This window comes from Dermacentor silvarum, chromosome 5, assembly GCF_013339745.2.
Source record: "Dermacentor silvarum isolate Dsil-2018 chromosome 5, BIME_Dsil_1.4, whole genome shotgun sequence".
Taxonomy (NCBI): Eukaryota; Metazoa; Arthropoda; class Arachnida; order Ixodida; family Ixodidae; genus Dermacentor; species Dermacentor silvarum.
The window spans coordinates 147,091,206-147,106,865 of record NC_051158.1 but is presented as its reverse complement, the minus strand read 5'-3'; the positions used below and the strand labels follow the sequence as shown (position 1 = coordinate 147,106,865).

At 44.4% G+C, this 15,660-nt stretch overlaps 1 long non-coding RNA gene across 1 annotated transcript; it reads right to left on the bottom strand.

Moving 5' to 3' along the window:
• Window positions 1-788: 788 nt before the first annotated feature.
• LOC125946057 (uncharacterized) lies at window positions 789-12,013 on the bottom strand. The gene is made up of 3 exons (XR_007467364.1): window positions 11,958-12,013; window positions 8,999-9,199; window positions 789-1,346 (listed from the first exon to the last, which is right to left on the bottom strand). It is a non-coding gene; the product is annotated as an uncharacterized LOC125946057 (long non-coding RNA).
• Between the last annotated feature and the right edge of the window lie 3,647 nt (window positions 12,014-15,660).

Sequence of the window (15,660 nt, the reverse complement as noted above, 5' to 3'; positions counted from 1 at the left end):
GCGCGCTATCACGGAGAGCGAACGCACTCAATCTCCCACGCGCAAGCAAGCAAGCGGAAAGCCAGCGCCGGAGGGAGCAGGGGGGGGGGGGGGAACTTCTCTGCCAACAACCGCGCTCGTCGCTCGTCCGCACAGTCTCTTATCTCTCCCACGCGCAAGCAAGGAAGCGGTAAGCCAGCGCCGGAGGGAGCGGGGGGGGGGGGGGGGGGCGCACTTCTACGCTGCCAACGGCCGCGATCGTCGCTCGCTCGCACCGTCTCTTATCTCCACACGGCTCTGACCTTCATGCGCTCAGTTTCCGTTGCAGCGATAGACCGCACGTACGTTCGCCGCTGCGGCGTATCCGCTTGCTGCCAGAGTTTTGACGGTCGTTGTCTGCAGTCATTCAGTGTGAGCTATTCATGTTTGTTTGTGCGCGCTCACACCACGCTTGTTCATTCAGTTAGTAATAGTCGGGCCACATTTTCCAACGCACGCTACACATGCAATGCTGCCCGGATCGGCAGTGCAGCGCTACAGATGTGTCCCTTCGCACGCGCTGCCCACGGGAAGCGCTTCTCATCAACACCACCGTTTCACACGCGCCTTCTCGTGGTCATCGAGTCTCTCTTCATGTCGGTCTACTTACGCCGCAGCACACCTGCTTACTTAATCAGCTCATGTTTACTACAACTCATATTGCTACCAAAGCCGCTCACCTTACTTCGTATGACATTGCTGTGTTGCTATCGCATTCATTGCTTCGCCCTTAGGGCGAAACTGTGACATTTTTTCCACCCTAACACAGCGTTAACGTCATCAGTGATGATCACACCATGTCTTTACTAACCGAGACATATTCAGCTGTCTCACCCGCTGATGCTAAACGTGTAAGCTGCCTGGTGTGATGCAATTCATCGGCATGCTCGTCAAGCAATTCACCTTAGCTGCCATTGGTGCTAGTGCAGAGCACACTTTTGCAATTTCTGCAAGGGCAGGGGTGGCTGAGTATGTGGCTTTCTTAATAAAAAATTAAATCAGCCAATAGGGACGCCCAAATTTCTTCGTTGTAGAAGTTGACAATTCATATAAAAGACAGGGTTTTGGCAAGGACAATCTCTTGTTATGCAAGCCATTTCGCTGTAGAGATGTTCGGCTGTATACAAAATACTTCAACAATGCAAAAGGATGACTAAGGAAGCTTTACCTGTGACTATCCGGCATAACTTCAAATTGATGAATGCCCTCTTCCCCTTCCTGCTATGAAGGCTGTAAAGCACTTGGACGGGGTGCGCCGTTACAGCCTTCATGGCATTTGATGCCACCTCGCGCAGCGACTTCCTTCCTATTTGCAGGAGGTGCTTGCGCTGCAAAAGACAAAAATTGCCAGAGATTTCGAAATGAGCATTGTATGTGGTAATGTTTGCAAGTTGAAAAATCTACCCAATACTACCAGAATATAATTTATTGCCAAGAGAAGTGAATTTTTAGCTGAGTGCAAAGCAAAACATATATGCTGGAAGGGGTTTGTGACGCAATGCCCTTTCATTAGAAATGTGCTCCACAACACCTAAGCGTTACTGGAAGAAACACAAACACGAAGTGCATCAGGTCTTGTCTGTTCTGTGCATTTGATGTTTGTGTTTCATACCCCTTAGCACAGTAACTATGTTTCATAGTAATTACCTCTCCAAACTTTCACTATCATTTGTAAGTGCACCAATTCTACTTCCATGCAAATTCCCTATGCATATTTAAGGGATGTGACATTACAGTGCAGGAAAGTCAGATCTACATACGTGTGGCACAAAACAGCTTAAAGGCATACCAACATATTTTCAGACCTTCACATTTTGCATTAAAGGGACTGACAACCAGTTTTTAAAGACCTAGTTTTATGGTAACCAAAAGCTAACCCTCAACAATGTTTGCACCTGCAGCTTCGCAAATTGTGAAAGCAGCCTATCATTCTGCTTTCACAGGAGTGAGTGCAACTGCAGTTAACTGCCTACATTTTGGCCTTTTCAACAACTTTTTAAAATACAAAGCTGGTACAATAAGTTTGCATTGTCGCACAGACCTTCTTACATTTGTACAGCGTTTTCCCCCAAACACACATCCACATCATGGCTACCTGGCCCCCGTTATCATTATTCTGTCAATAGACTTACCAAGCCAACTCATCAAGTACAAAGGCAGTGCCACTTTCACTACAAACGAAAGCTTATCAGCATATTGTAAGGCAAAAAAATAACAGAAAAATGGACTGCGTTTGATTCTAATAAGAATACCGTGAACTCCATACAATAAAATAAAGCCATGTAATAGGCCTCTTATTCATGGTAAATGAGGAACAGTGTCCTGAAAACGTAGGGAGACGTAGACACACCACAAGTGTGGACTTTCAACTGGTAAGTTTTTCTTAAATGAACGAGTTATTGAGCAGTTGAACTGCACATGCACCTGGAAGGCAGTGAACAATTTATGACATGCACTCGTGGTAAGATCAGGTGATACTAAACAATAATGAATTAACAAAAATAAAAACCATCGCGCTGCTCCACTGTCAACGATTTGCGTGGTCTAAAAAGAAAATTTCTTCTTGGAAGACTATTGCAGGCTGACTAATGCAACCTGGTCCGGCTTTCTGTATTCTATAGGCCTCACAAATTTCATGCATCAATTGGTCTGTGGCGAAAAAGAATCTTGGTCCGAGAGAATTCTGCAGTGCACCCGCAGTCATGGCAATGCATTGCGAAATGCGAGGCACAAACAGTGCATTTTGCTGCTCCCTGAGGCGCACATTTACACACCGCCCCGAGTGTCCCACGTACACTCGGCACATGTGAGGGGGATGCTGTACACGATTGCAGTGGTGCAAGGCACACACATGTTAGTGTGCGTTACAGGGCAGACGCTACCTCCTTTCTTTCTGGCTGAAAACAAGAAAACAAATCTATGCCATGCCATCATCCTGCCCCCCTCCCTTCAACCTGTGCGAACGATAGTGGATGTATGGCTAACGGCTTGCTTCTTGGTGCAGCATCTTTACTCGCCAAACTTTACTCTTCGCACAAGCTTTCCACAAGACACCAATAGCATGCTGTTTTGTGGAAAGCTCGTGCAAGAATTGAAGCATGCTATGGCCACTAGCGTTCGCACAGGTTGAAACAAAAAAAGGGGGGGGGGATCGTGGCATGGCATAGATTTTTTTTCAGCCACAAAGAAAGTGGGTAGCATCTGCGCAGCAGTTACACAATGTGTGGAGGGAGAAAGATGCAAATGCAAAACAAAAATGCCTGCCCTGTAAGGCACACTGATATGCATGTGCCTTGCGCCACTGCAATCGTGTACAGCATCCCCCTCACCTGTGGCCGAGTGTACGTGGGACAATCAGAGCGGTGTGTAAACTTGCGCCTCGGGGAGCACCAAAATGCACTGTTTGCGCCTCGCTTTTGGCAATTCGGGTGCACTGCAGAATTCTCTCGGACCGAGATTCTTTTTCGCCACATAGACCAATTGACACATGAAATTTGCGAGGCCTATAGAATACAGAAAGCAGCACCAGGTTGCATTAGTCCGCCTAGAATAGTCTTCCAAGAAAGAGAAATTTCCTTTTTAGACCACGCAAATCGTTGACAGCCGAGCAGTGTGATGGTTTTTATTTTCTTAAATTCGTTATTATTTAGTATCACCTGATCTAACCACGAGTGCATGCACAGTTCAAGTGTTCATAAATTCGTTCATTCAATAAGTTTTCCAGTTGAAAGTCAGCACTTGTGGTGTGTGAAGTCTCCCTTCGTCTACGTTTTCAGTGCGCTGTTCCTTATTTACCATGAATCAATACCAAGTACGAGTTTTCCCTCCCCTTCGGGCCACTTATGCAGCTTCATGTTTTTGCCATGTGGGGCGCCAAGGGTCATTTTTCGCAACTTTTGGGGAAGAATAAAAAATTAAAATCTACATTTAATGAGAAAAACTTGGCTTATTTTAACCAGTAGGACAGGTCATTTTTCCACAAGCGGTTTTCTCAATTCATGTTCTGAGCAGTTGTCTGTCCCTTTACGTAAAGGTGCCGTACTTTAAAACCCCAGAAATATACTGGCAAACCTCAGAGTGCACTAAATACCTAATTTATACAAGTTTTTCTACAGCCAGGTTTCGTTTAGCTTTCTCCCTCTCATAACATCATGGCACAGAAGGCAACCACGTAAGACATCGGAAGGTTTGACACTTGCTTCGACTTGCTTGTCGAAAGGATGTTTCGGCTTCTACACTGAAGCCTTGTTCACTGACTAGTATTGATTTCATTTAGCTACAACAGGCATATGGCCAACCACTATGTCAGTGAACAAGGCTTCATGGGGAAGGCAGAACATATAACCCCTTCAACAACACTATTTTGGTCGGCATTACATTTATTGTGGGCTTAAACTGGGTGAGAAAAAGCATGTCAAAAAACAAAACAGATGGCAACCAGGGTGAAAAAATATTGAACAATGCTATTTCCCCTTCACGGGGACCGTGTTCTCTCTATGGCCAGCATCTGTTTTTGCCATGAATGTTCAATGCAATGGCTCGAGCTGTTCACAATTTGACTGACTTTCCCAACCCTTGTCATTTAGACATGGAAAATGGGGTACCCCCATTACAATACTGTACTTACTCGCATTATGAACGCACTTTTCTTTCCTTGAAAATATGCGCAAAGTTCGTGGGGTGCGTTTATTATGCAGGGTAAAATTTTGAACGATTTGTTTTTCCGCGGCCACCTCTAAAGAAAGTCGCAGTTTCGTCCGAAAGGCAAACCATCGATTGCGATAGCAAACGCGCAGAGAGCTATACAACGTAAGGATAGTAGTTCTATCGGCCATATAAACTTCCAAAGTAATTTAACCAGAATGGTGTCAGCGCGCACAGGCAAACATGAACCAATCACACTCGATGACCGCGGACACTCACAGTCGAAATGCTGGTGTGAGGAAGGGCTGCAACAACAGCGCGTGAAGTGACCTTCATGCCGTGTATCGCTCCAACTAGAGTGTACTAGAATATGGTCGAGTGGGACGAGCGGCTGGGGCGGCGCATGCTTTGCAGTGAGGCGCCCGACGTGGAAAAATACTGTCGCGGCGCTGCGATCGAACTGGATTGGGCCGCATCAAGGTCGCGCCGTTGGAAACTGCTGGCGATACTGCTCGGCAGGGTCAATCGCACTACTTCGCGCGCTGGTATTTGCGTTCAGACCTCTCAAATGGTGTTCATAATCGAATATGATATGTATATATGTCTTAAGAACAAATGCCTTTCTTTCTCTTCATTTTATTTTTTAATGCCGCTCGGTGATTGCCCGTGCATTGCGGCCGCAGTGTCGGCTTTCATTCTACTACGTTATTGTACGGTTCCCTTTGGAGAACAAATATTTTTCTCGTTCTTCAAGCAGCATGTATCTCTCGTGTGTATTGTTCCGCATATAGTTTTCCATCAGTAGGTCTTGCGGAACGCAAACGGAGAAACATATGTAACGTTCCTGCTTGCCGCTTCAAACAAGTAAAGCATATCTGCCCCATCCGGCACCTTGTACTCAAATTTCGTTCTTCTTTTGGGGTTTTTTACGTGCCAAAACCAGTTCTGATTATAAGGCACGCCGTAGTGCAGGGCTCCGGATTAATTTTGACCACCTGGGGTTCATTAACGGCCACTACAACGCAAGCACACGGGCTTCTTGCATTTCGCCTCCATCGAAATGCGGCCGCCGCGGCCGGGATTCGATTCCGCGAACTCGTCCTCAGCGCAACGCCTTAGCTAACTGAGCCCCCGCGGCGGGTACTCAGATTTACGGGAAGCATCGTTATTGAAAAAAAAAAACTGCAGCACAACATTCTATTCAAGTTTCCGCCTTACTCGCGTAACAGAATGCGGAGTAATGGGCACGGGGTCATTTATCGCGGTCGGTGTCATTCTAGTGTCATTCTGGAAATTCATTTCAAGTGGATGCGTTTTGCAACCTCACCGGCTACAATTCGTAATTGCAATATGTGTCGTCTTTTTGCTAGGAGTGTAAACAAATAAATTATTCTCGAGTATGATTTCCGAGAAAAACTGTTACGCTTATCCTATATTTCATACATAAATGTAATGCCATTCCCAAATGTCTGTCCGCTCAACTAAGCAGCTTGTATATTATAAACGGCTGCTTTCAGTTATTCGACGCACTATCATAACGACAATAATGAAGCAATTAGAGAAACGGCATACCTCACATATACGTACAGATATGTGTAGATCTGCTGCGTTCGTTCAAGAAGATAAGTGTGGTACCACATGGGGCACCCAGTTTTAATGGGTTGCAAAGATGGTGAGGACTGTCAAAAAAAAAAGTTTTCCTTGCCTGAATCAAGTTAGCAGATTTACAGGCTGCCCCAAAACGGGGCATTTATATTGAATGACAGCTTATTACACTTATTAGCAGCGCTTATAAGCAGCTTATTAGCCGGACTTATTAACACCCCTGCGTTAATTTTCTCAGGAACTGCGCCTCTGCGCAACAGTCACAACTCTCCGGCAGCACAATCATTCGGAATAACAGTCCGCACTTGCATCGGTCTCTCACCTTTGAGACTGCAATAGTGCGTTATGCGTTACATTCGTACGGAAACGACTGTTCGGCGTCGTACAGCATATCAATAACACTTTCGCATATATATATATATATATATATATATATATATATATATATATATATATATAGTTTTAATTGCTGCTATGAATATTATTTCTGCGAATGAGAGTTTTATGTGCAGTATTCACTAATACGTGTGTTTCGTATGCAAACGTGCACGGTCGGGAGTTCTCACTGTACCATTTGTACCATTCTCAATGTACACTTTGATTTAATTACGTAGAAATACATCGGTCATTCTTCGCGCCGCACAGCTAATAAACCTGGTTTATTTCAGTTTAATATTTTTTCTTCGATCATTGTTCCTGATCAATATCCACCCACAAGAAGCGCGCGTAAAATGACACGCTATCAATAATAAAATTTTCGTACGTAGCTTCATGTTGCAGAGATGCCAGTTGCTTTTAGAAGACAGTGTTAAAAACAATGGTTCACTTGACTGAAACTACCTTTGGTACCCGCCGTCAAAAGTCATGAGCGCACCAAAGCAACTAAAACATAAAAACAAATGTACTACAGAGACGTTCTGCGAGAAAAACTGGGCGCCGCCAGCGTCCGCGTAGCGAACGCGCGCTCGCTAGCAGACGACGCGCTTGACAACGACAACAAAACTGAAGACGACGCGTTGTATAATCCATGCCTCAAATATATATGTTTGGCAAGATGGTGTAAACATAAATTTGCAGTTGAAATAAAGCACTATTTTAAGAGCGTACTATGCGCAATCGGCCTCGGCGCCCGCAGCGAAAGTGCGTTGAATATGCCGCGGAGCGCGTCTCCGCCCCAATCCAGTTCGCTCGCAGCGCCCTCGCAAAATTTTTCCACACGCGGCGCCTCAGCGGGAGAGCGCCGTTCGGCCCACTCAACCATTATCTAGTACACTCTAGCTCCAACGCAAACTGAGCGGCAATAACGGAGTACGCACAAAAGTATAAGCCGCCATCGCACTTAGACTCAGCCTCCGACGCAGATCGTTTTCAAGATAAGGCGCGCGCGGCCGTGCAATGTGCAGTTGCTGTGCCGCCTCCCTCCCCTCCCAGCGGCGCCATGCACACGACGAAATACGGCGCGTTTCCTACCCGCTTTCTTCCCTCGAACGCGGGATAGAGCCGCGATCGTTGGCGCCGACTTCAAAAATGCACCTGGAGTGTCCATATGATTGCTACCGTAATAAAAGTAGGAGACACGTACAATTCTGCGTCCTATACAATCGTACCCACCAAATGCCATATCGGACACCGAGTCGTACTGTGTCTCTCCTACTTCACGGCATCAAGTTCAGGGTGCGTTTATTAGGTGGGAGAAAAAGAAATTGAAATTTTGACGACGAAAGTTGGGGGTGCGTTCATTATGCGAGCGCGTCCATTACACAAGTAAATATGGTATTTCACTTATTCAATCTGAAGGGCATAAATTCTCTTACATAATGTAGCATAGTAGCAGATAAAACAAAGCACATAAAAATCAGAGTAGTGCAATAAAAAGTAACAGGGGCCACAGAGTATGTGGGTTTACATTCTTATAGTAATTGCTAGTGCTCTAGAAAATGCTTTGAACCATTGCATGAAACTGGATAGTTTAGGAGTTTGTTTCATGAGCTTGTAGCACAAGAAAAAAAATATGTTAGTGCAATGAGTACACAACAGGTACACTAGACTTGCTGCAAATGTGGTTTTCATTACATATCCAATTGCAATGCAATTTTTAAACTCAATTATTTAGAAAACAAAACTGCAGATTAAAATGAGGTAAATACAGTATATACAGAACATCATTGCACCCCTTTTCCTGTACTGTGTCCCACTTGTTTGCACTGCTATTTATCATTCGCGAAGTGCCAACTCGTCCAACAAAAAGAACTTATTCACAAGTGCTCTGCATTGTGTCCTTCTATAGAAAGCTGCCACAGTTTGCATTTTATATCGGCAATGGATGTTTATTAACTTAACGACTTACTCCTGCTTCATGAATGTATCTCTACGGAGAGCTGCTGGAAATCACCGATTCAGCAAGCCACTGTGGTAGCTCAGTGCTTAAGGCGTTGCAGTGCTGAGCTGGAGGTCAAACATTTGATTCTGGCAGCCATGGTCACATTTCGATGAGGCCTCATTGCAAGAACGCTATGTACGTTTAGATTTAGATCCATCTTAAGGAAACTAAGGTCCAGTCCCAATATGTCATTAGAAACTATACATCAGGTAAGAAATTATTTCCATGAACTCTTTAGTGTGTGCTATGCAAAGTTCCTTCACATAGAACCCACAGCATGTTTCATGAAACAGCACAGAACTTCCACATGTTACATAGCCTTATAATTAAAAATAAAAGGGCAGTACAAACCAAGGGGGCAGCCACAGCCTCATCCCGCACGGCTTCCCCTAATTCTTCAATACTGTCGGCAGGTAGCCGAGGAAGAACTGGAGGCACCGTCGACAAGGCAGGCTCATGCCTCATGCCGTACCTCATTCCTCAGCTGCTGCAGCTCACGCAGGACGTCCCTGTTCTGCTGCCACACCTCCAGCTGCACCCGCAGCAGCGCCGCTGAAACACAAAAGTATTTACTTCACAGCAGAAATGGTACATTTATGGCATATTTGGTTGTTTCAGAGCACTTTGGTAAATGTAAAGTATCAGGATTTGTACAGGTCTCGGTGACAAAAATTCATAGGTATTTAAAGACTTTCAAGGGTGCTTCCAGCAATAGAAGGAGAGGTAATGTGTCTAATGGAGAGTACCGTATTTTCCGGTCTATAAGTCGCATCTTTGTATAAGATTCACCCCCTCAAACCAGCAGCTTTTCCAGAAAAAAAAAACGTAAATAAGTCACACCCGGTGTATACGACGCACCTCTTCGTTCGTTAAGCGATTAAAAAAATCGTCACGTTTGTTTCCGTGAACGTGGGTCACGCGCAAGCGTAAGGGTGCTTCTAGTTCACTGTAGTAAGGGTTCCATATATTTCCTCTCCAAGCGTATTTCTGCCGTCGTGATTGCCGCGATGTTCCGTATGAAGTCCAAGGGCGATAACATCCTATTCGCGCGCCATACTCTGTATGTGCGAGTGAAAGCGTCCGACGGTGAGCCGAATCGCACACAAGGGAGGAAAGCTGGAAGGCTGTTTGTACGCTGGTAGCAACTGGGCAGTTTGCACAGCAGCGCGCGCTGTATCTTGACAGCCATCTGCAGATGCGACAAATTCGGGATCAGCCGACTCACGGTCGACCTGCCGCCGCTTGCGTTCCTGCTCCGTCTTCATCGCATGGCGCTCGGGAACTCGATCACGAGAACTTGGCACCTTGATAGCATGCACAGAACACGGAGCAATTAAGTCAACCAGCGCGCTTCGCGTGGCCATAACATCGAATGCGTTTTCGACGGCAGTTTTCCCGGAAAAAAAAAACGTACATAAGTCTCACCGTTCTATTCTAGCTACTCTAGAAATGGCATTACACACAATATGGTGAGATATTAAAGGAAAGTTACTTGAGAACTTCTAAGTTCTGTACAGTGATCTGGTGGTAGAGACCAGGGAGTTATAAAAAAAGGGGACTCGGTTAGGGTAGGCTGTCAACCTAATGTACAATAGAACCCAAAAGGCGTACCAAGAAGTTTGTGTTTTGGGGGATGCTCCTTCTAAAACACACTAATAAATTCATCTTCCAAACTTGCGTATGACTAAGGATCACAGCTCAGCATACGATGGGCCATTCTTCAGATCATAGAAACTCTCCAAACTTCTTGCGAACATTTCAAACTTGAACTTGCCTACCTGGAAGAGTTCTAGCACATAGCCTCTTTGATAATTACTTTTAAAGGGGCCCTGGAGAGCCCTTTTCCAAGATTTGAGAAACACATTCTGCTGTTGAGTGCACCCTTTTTCCAAGGAATACAATTTTAAAAATGTTTGAAAAGGCCTCATAAACGAAGGCATTCGGAGCATAATCTTTACTTTCCGTATTACCCCTCAACTCATTGGTTCTCTCAAGTAGGGGCAGTGCCAGTGGCATTTGACAGGCCTATCAACCTCACCTTATTTTTTCGAAGGAAACTTATGGTAACTTTTCAAGATGGGTATCAGACAAAACTTTTAAGAATGATAAAGGAGTGGCGATGCATTGGCAATTGTCGATTACCCACTTGCTAATTCTCTCTAATAAATCTGACAGGGTATAAACACAAGTAATTTGTCAAAAGAATTGACCACATAATGCCTACTGGAAGCTAGCCAGCATTTAAAAAAATGGTGAGGAGCAGCCCTCTGGAAGGCTATCTTTAAGACTGCTTCTTAGCTCCTCCCGCTACATGTAGAATGTGTTTGCTTGCCAAGATCAAGGGGTGGTTCAGTGCTGCTTTAATGCACAAATAGCACGAAGGTCTCGGTTTATTTTTCAGTGCCATCTGCTTTTAGAAATTCATTGCTCAGATAGGCCAAAACAAATGCCGATTTGTGCATATTGATCTGTACAGCAACGCATTGACAAGCTTTCCAGCCACATGCAAAATAAAAGTGCTACCACAGCCTACTTCCTAAGCTGACTCCAGCATATTCGATTCCATTCAAAGGTTGAAGCCTATAGATTTCAATGGGATTACCTTTTGTTATACCAATCCTAAAATTAATTCAAACTTGGCTGGTCATCGCACACGTGTTCGACCCTAATGGTGACCGCATTAGCTTCGAGAATCCTAAAAAGACCAGAGTTGGGCAGTTAAACACACTGAATGGTTATTTTGTGGAAAGCTCACGGGGTGCGGATAGGTCCAGTCGAAGTGAAGCAGCACACCCCTCTTCATCATAGCCAGCTTCAATGCCTAAATAGAACGTTTATGCATGTACATTTATTTTTGAGCCACTATATTCTAAATCAACAATTCAGAAATTTTCCAGGCAAAGATATAGTCATAAAAGAAAAAGTGGGCTGTTTAACTAGCATGGATATTTTTTAAAAAAGAAAAAGAATGCAGCTACCTTAAAAAATGTTCTCCAGTATAAGAAAGAACATTTTGGTCCAATATACTGAACCACACACCACCATTTTTGGGGGACAGATAGAGAGCTATGCAGGAGGCAAGCACATGTCAACACAAGATTATACTAATCTAGAAGTGACTGAACGGTATCCTGGTAACCTTTGTTGCAGGCACTTCGACTTGCCACTTTAGCCTGATGCTGTCACCTGCTAGCTTCCTGGTCAGCCCAGTTAGCACAGCGACTGCTGTGTAAATGTAACCCTGCTCCGAGTTTGCCTTCCGCTTTCACATAAGCATGAGCATAAAAAAACAAAAAACACAAGAAATTACCCCACAGCTCCGTGGTGTCCACAGCCGACTCGCATTCCGCCTTGTCATAAGTGCCTTTGAACAAAGTAAAGATATTCAAAACAGATTATAATAGACACTAGAACGACAAGCGACCTGTTAAGCTGTGCAGGCTACATTCAACAGACAAATGTCATGAATAAGATATTTGTGACCTCTGTGAATGCCCACAGCAAATTGCGCAGACATTGTGAACAAGCTGGCACAGCTTTGATGACGTCAAAGGATTAGTGGTACAAGTTAACATAACTCAGGAACTGTAGAATGACACTAAAGAATTAGTTTGTCATTGTTTTTATATTGTTTGCAAGTTTTCAGTTGCACCCACTGCTACCAACAGTTAGTGTTATGACATATCAGAGACAGTCAAGCACCTGCAAATCTCAATAAACAATGAATCATTTATTATTACAAGCCCCTATCAACGCAAAAATGCAGATTGCATTTGGTATAACTTGGGATCGCAACGTTCAAACTGGCCAAAAGGTGCAAGCCCCTTGGTGCACAGTTTTTAAAGTCAGATGTTTAACAAACTATGCAACCTTCTAAGGCAGTTTTATACCTGCAAGATATCAGCCATAAAATGACAAGAGTGCTGTTAACATTCAAGCCATTGCTAATTTTACAAATTTAGGCATTGCAAGCAAGGCGGGGGAAAATTATGCAACAATGGGGCTTGTCAACAATAATTGCAACATTTTCAACAGCTATACCAGAGTGCACCATACACAAAAAGGGAAGGGGGGGGGGGGGCAAACGAACTGTGTTGGTCTTGACCACCGTGGTCGTAAAGGGACACTAAAGAGAAAAGTACTTCTGCATCAGTAAATTACTGTTCAGTCTACACAAACAAAACAAAGTGCATGTTCTTTGGAGTTTGGTTGAAAAAGCGCTAGTATTCATGGTGCACGTCATCCAAGTAGCAAAACAAAGTAATGAGCCAACTTTTTATTTGTTCTAATTGTCAAGATGTTAATTTGGGAGTTGAGCATCATAAGCGACACCAAAACAAGCCGTTTCCAGCGAGGAACACATTGTGTGCTTATTTTTTCCAGCAATGAACCCCCAACCCCATGAAATTTGAAAAAGATAATGTGCATGGAATTTCAGGGCCCTGAAACTGTCTTAGTGGGTAAGCAAGCTGGCCCTGTCATTGATAATAACATAAATATTCTTTACACAATGCACCAACAGCTCCCCGGTATTATCAAATACCAACATAAAAGAAATGCACTGTTCCGAGTGGTTAGCCTGCGACGAGCAGTTTACTTTCCCGCGTGCCTCATAATCAGAACTGGTTTTGGCACGTAAAACCCCAGAAAGAAGAACAGTTAACTTTCCCCGCTGAGACTTTTGGATGGCACAGCAACCTTTTGCACACGGGTGCATTGACGCATGGCAGTTTTCATACTTGCAGGCTTCTCTCCACGAGAAAAAGAAATATGATGTGGACCTTGCTAGAAGCATGTCACTCTAATATATCATACAACTTCCTGATCAACACCCTAACAGATAGATGATTAAATTATAAGACTTAGCTATAACTAATTAGGCGCCAAGGGCTCATAAATTACTGGCCATTTCTCAACTGGACTCCGAATAACATGCACTTGGTTTTATTTGTGTAAAATTATCTGTGTATTTTAAAGCTTGTTACATAACAGCTGGGACACTATATTTACCATCAGGGTTTTTTTGTTACAGAGGATAGTGGTCACAGGTACAAGGATTAGGTACAACACAATGTCATTCCTACTTATCCAATGTTAGCTGTTGCAATATTACGAGAAAAAAGAACCGTACTAATGCAACACAATATTAGGTCACAACAAAAGGAAAGCATGGTACAGTAATTGGTACATTTAGCATAAGAGCACTTAATACAGCCATGAGATAGTGAAAGGGCTACAACAATACATTGCAGTTACTGCCCTCATAAAATCATGATCTTGAATTTGAGCTGTTTGGAAGAGATGACAATACTACTCTTTTGATTTACGTGGTATATAGAAGTTCAAGGTACAAGTTCAACAGTCGGTTAAGGTAGCCGAGCATAAGGTTAGCCGTGATATGTACGTCAAACTTATACAGGGTGCTGAATAATTTCGCTGCGCCCGTTCGAAAAAAGGTTTTGCACTCATCACTGCACTGTTCTTGCTCAAATTTTGCAGAACGATCACATTTTGGGGTAACCTTCATTGAGTATGACACTTACCCCAATTAATTGCCTGGTGTTTTTAGAAAAAAAAGTGAAAACTTGCCTTCACTTGTGGGGATGTGACCTGCTGCAACGAGAGCACTAGCATAAACTTGTGTCGCTGCCTGCTGGCAGTTGCAGAAAGCAGCAGGTCAGGGAGGTTTGCCACATGTTCCAGGAGCAGGCAACATGCGGCAAACCTCCCTGACCAGCTGATTACGAAACTTAACACCCATGAATTTTGTATACGTAATGAAATGTCGGTCTCACGAAGAACAAAAATCGTTTGTGTGGAAACGCGACTCTCACGAATAAGCAATTGGTGCACAAGTTAGGTGCAGAACTATTACTACTGATGTAAACCACCTCATGACTTGCCGAGAAGCGTGTTGACACTGCTGCACATTATCTCATAATTTCTGCCTAAGGAAGCTAGCATGACATCAGAATCGCCGCGCGTATAAGGAGCCATTCTGCGCCTAGTCTCCGCGTCGAGTACGGGGGCACGCTGCAATTGAGAAGTTTGTTTTCTATGCACCGAATCTGTTTTAGAGGTTTTGCTAAAGATCCATTGTGTGCCACAAGCGCTCCGCTATTTACATGCGCCGTTTGATTCATGTGGTCGATCCACTGCATAAGGCTGGAGCTTTCTGTGCAAGCATACGAAATCGGCGGTTTCATTAGAGCACGTATCCTTTTGCATGAGCTACAATTAAGCTCGTCTCCCATGGAGAGCAAAGCTAGCGGAAGCCGCTGAAAGTTTACGCTAAGTTGTGAACAACACGTGGCTGAAGCGAAGTGTTACATGCTGGTCTCATATTGTGGAACTAACACGCACCACTCGTACTGGACGAACAGGGAGCCATTAGACCACGCCGAGCGCTAAAGAAGCCTCTTAGATGATTTTTATGTGGTTTAATGTTCGCATAGAATCCACATGGCTTTGTTTGGCACCAGCCGCAGCAGTGACGTGGTAATTTCTCGCGAAAGCGGCTAATTTATTTCCTGGCCGGCACGGTTGCGTGTAGACTCCGCTGCTCTAAACGATGCTTGTGGCCGGGTAACACGTGCCTAGATCCCCGACAGACCTCATTCAAGATCTATAGTGTAGCTATAACGCGCAAGTCGTGCATGAAATCTACGCCCAACGTCTTTCTGTGCATCAAAAAAGCGGTCTAGTCAATACCATTCCGGAGTGCGCGCATGCGCGCATGATTGAACTCATCTCGTGCGCACGTAGTACGCGACCGATCGCCTAGCCACACGTGCGCTCGCTGCATATTTGGCACGTGCCATTAACTACGCAAATACTCACACACAACGTTGACCCGTAGATGAGAATGCACATAAGGTACAATCACGACAAGAAAACTCTCGTATGGAAAAAATGCATACTCATGCACACAGTTGACTTCGGTCTCTGCGGTTACCACGTTGCGGACAAGGCAAAGCTGTCGTCGATGGCGATGGCGCAAATTCCGGGACGAA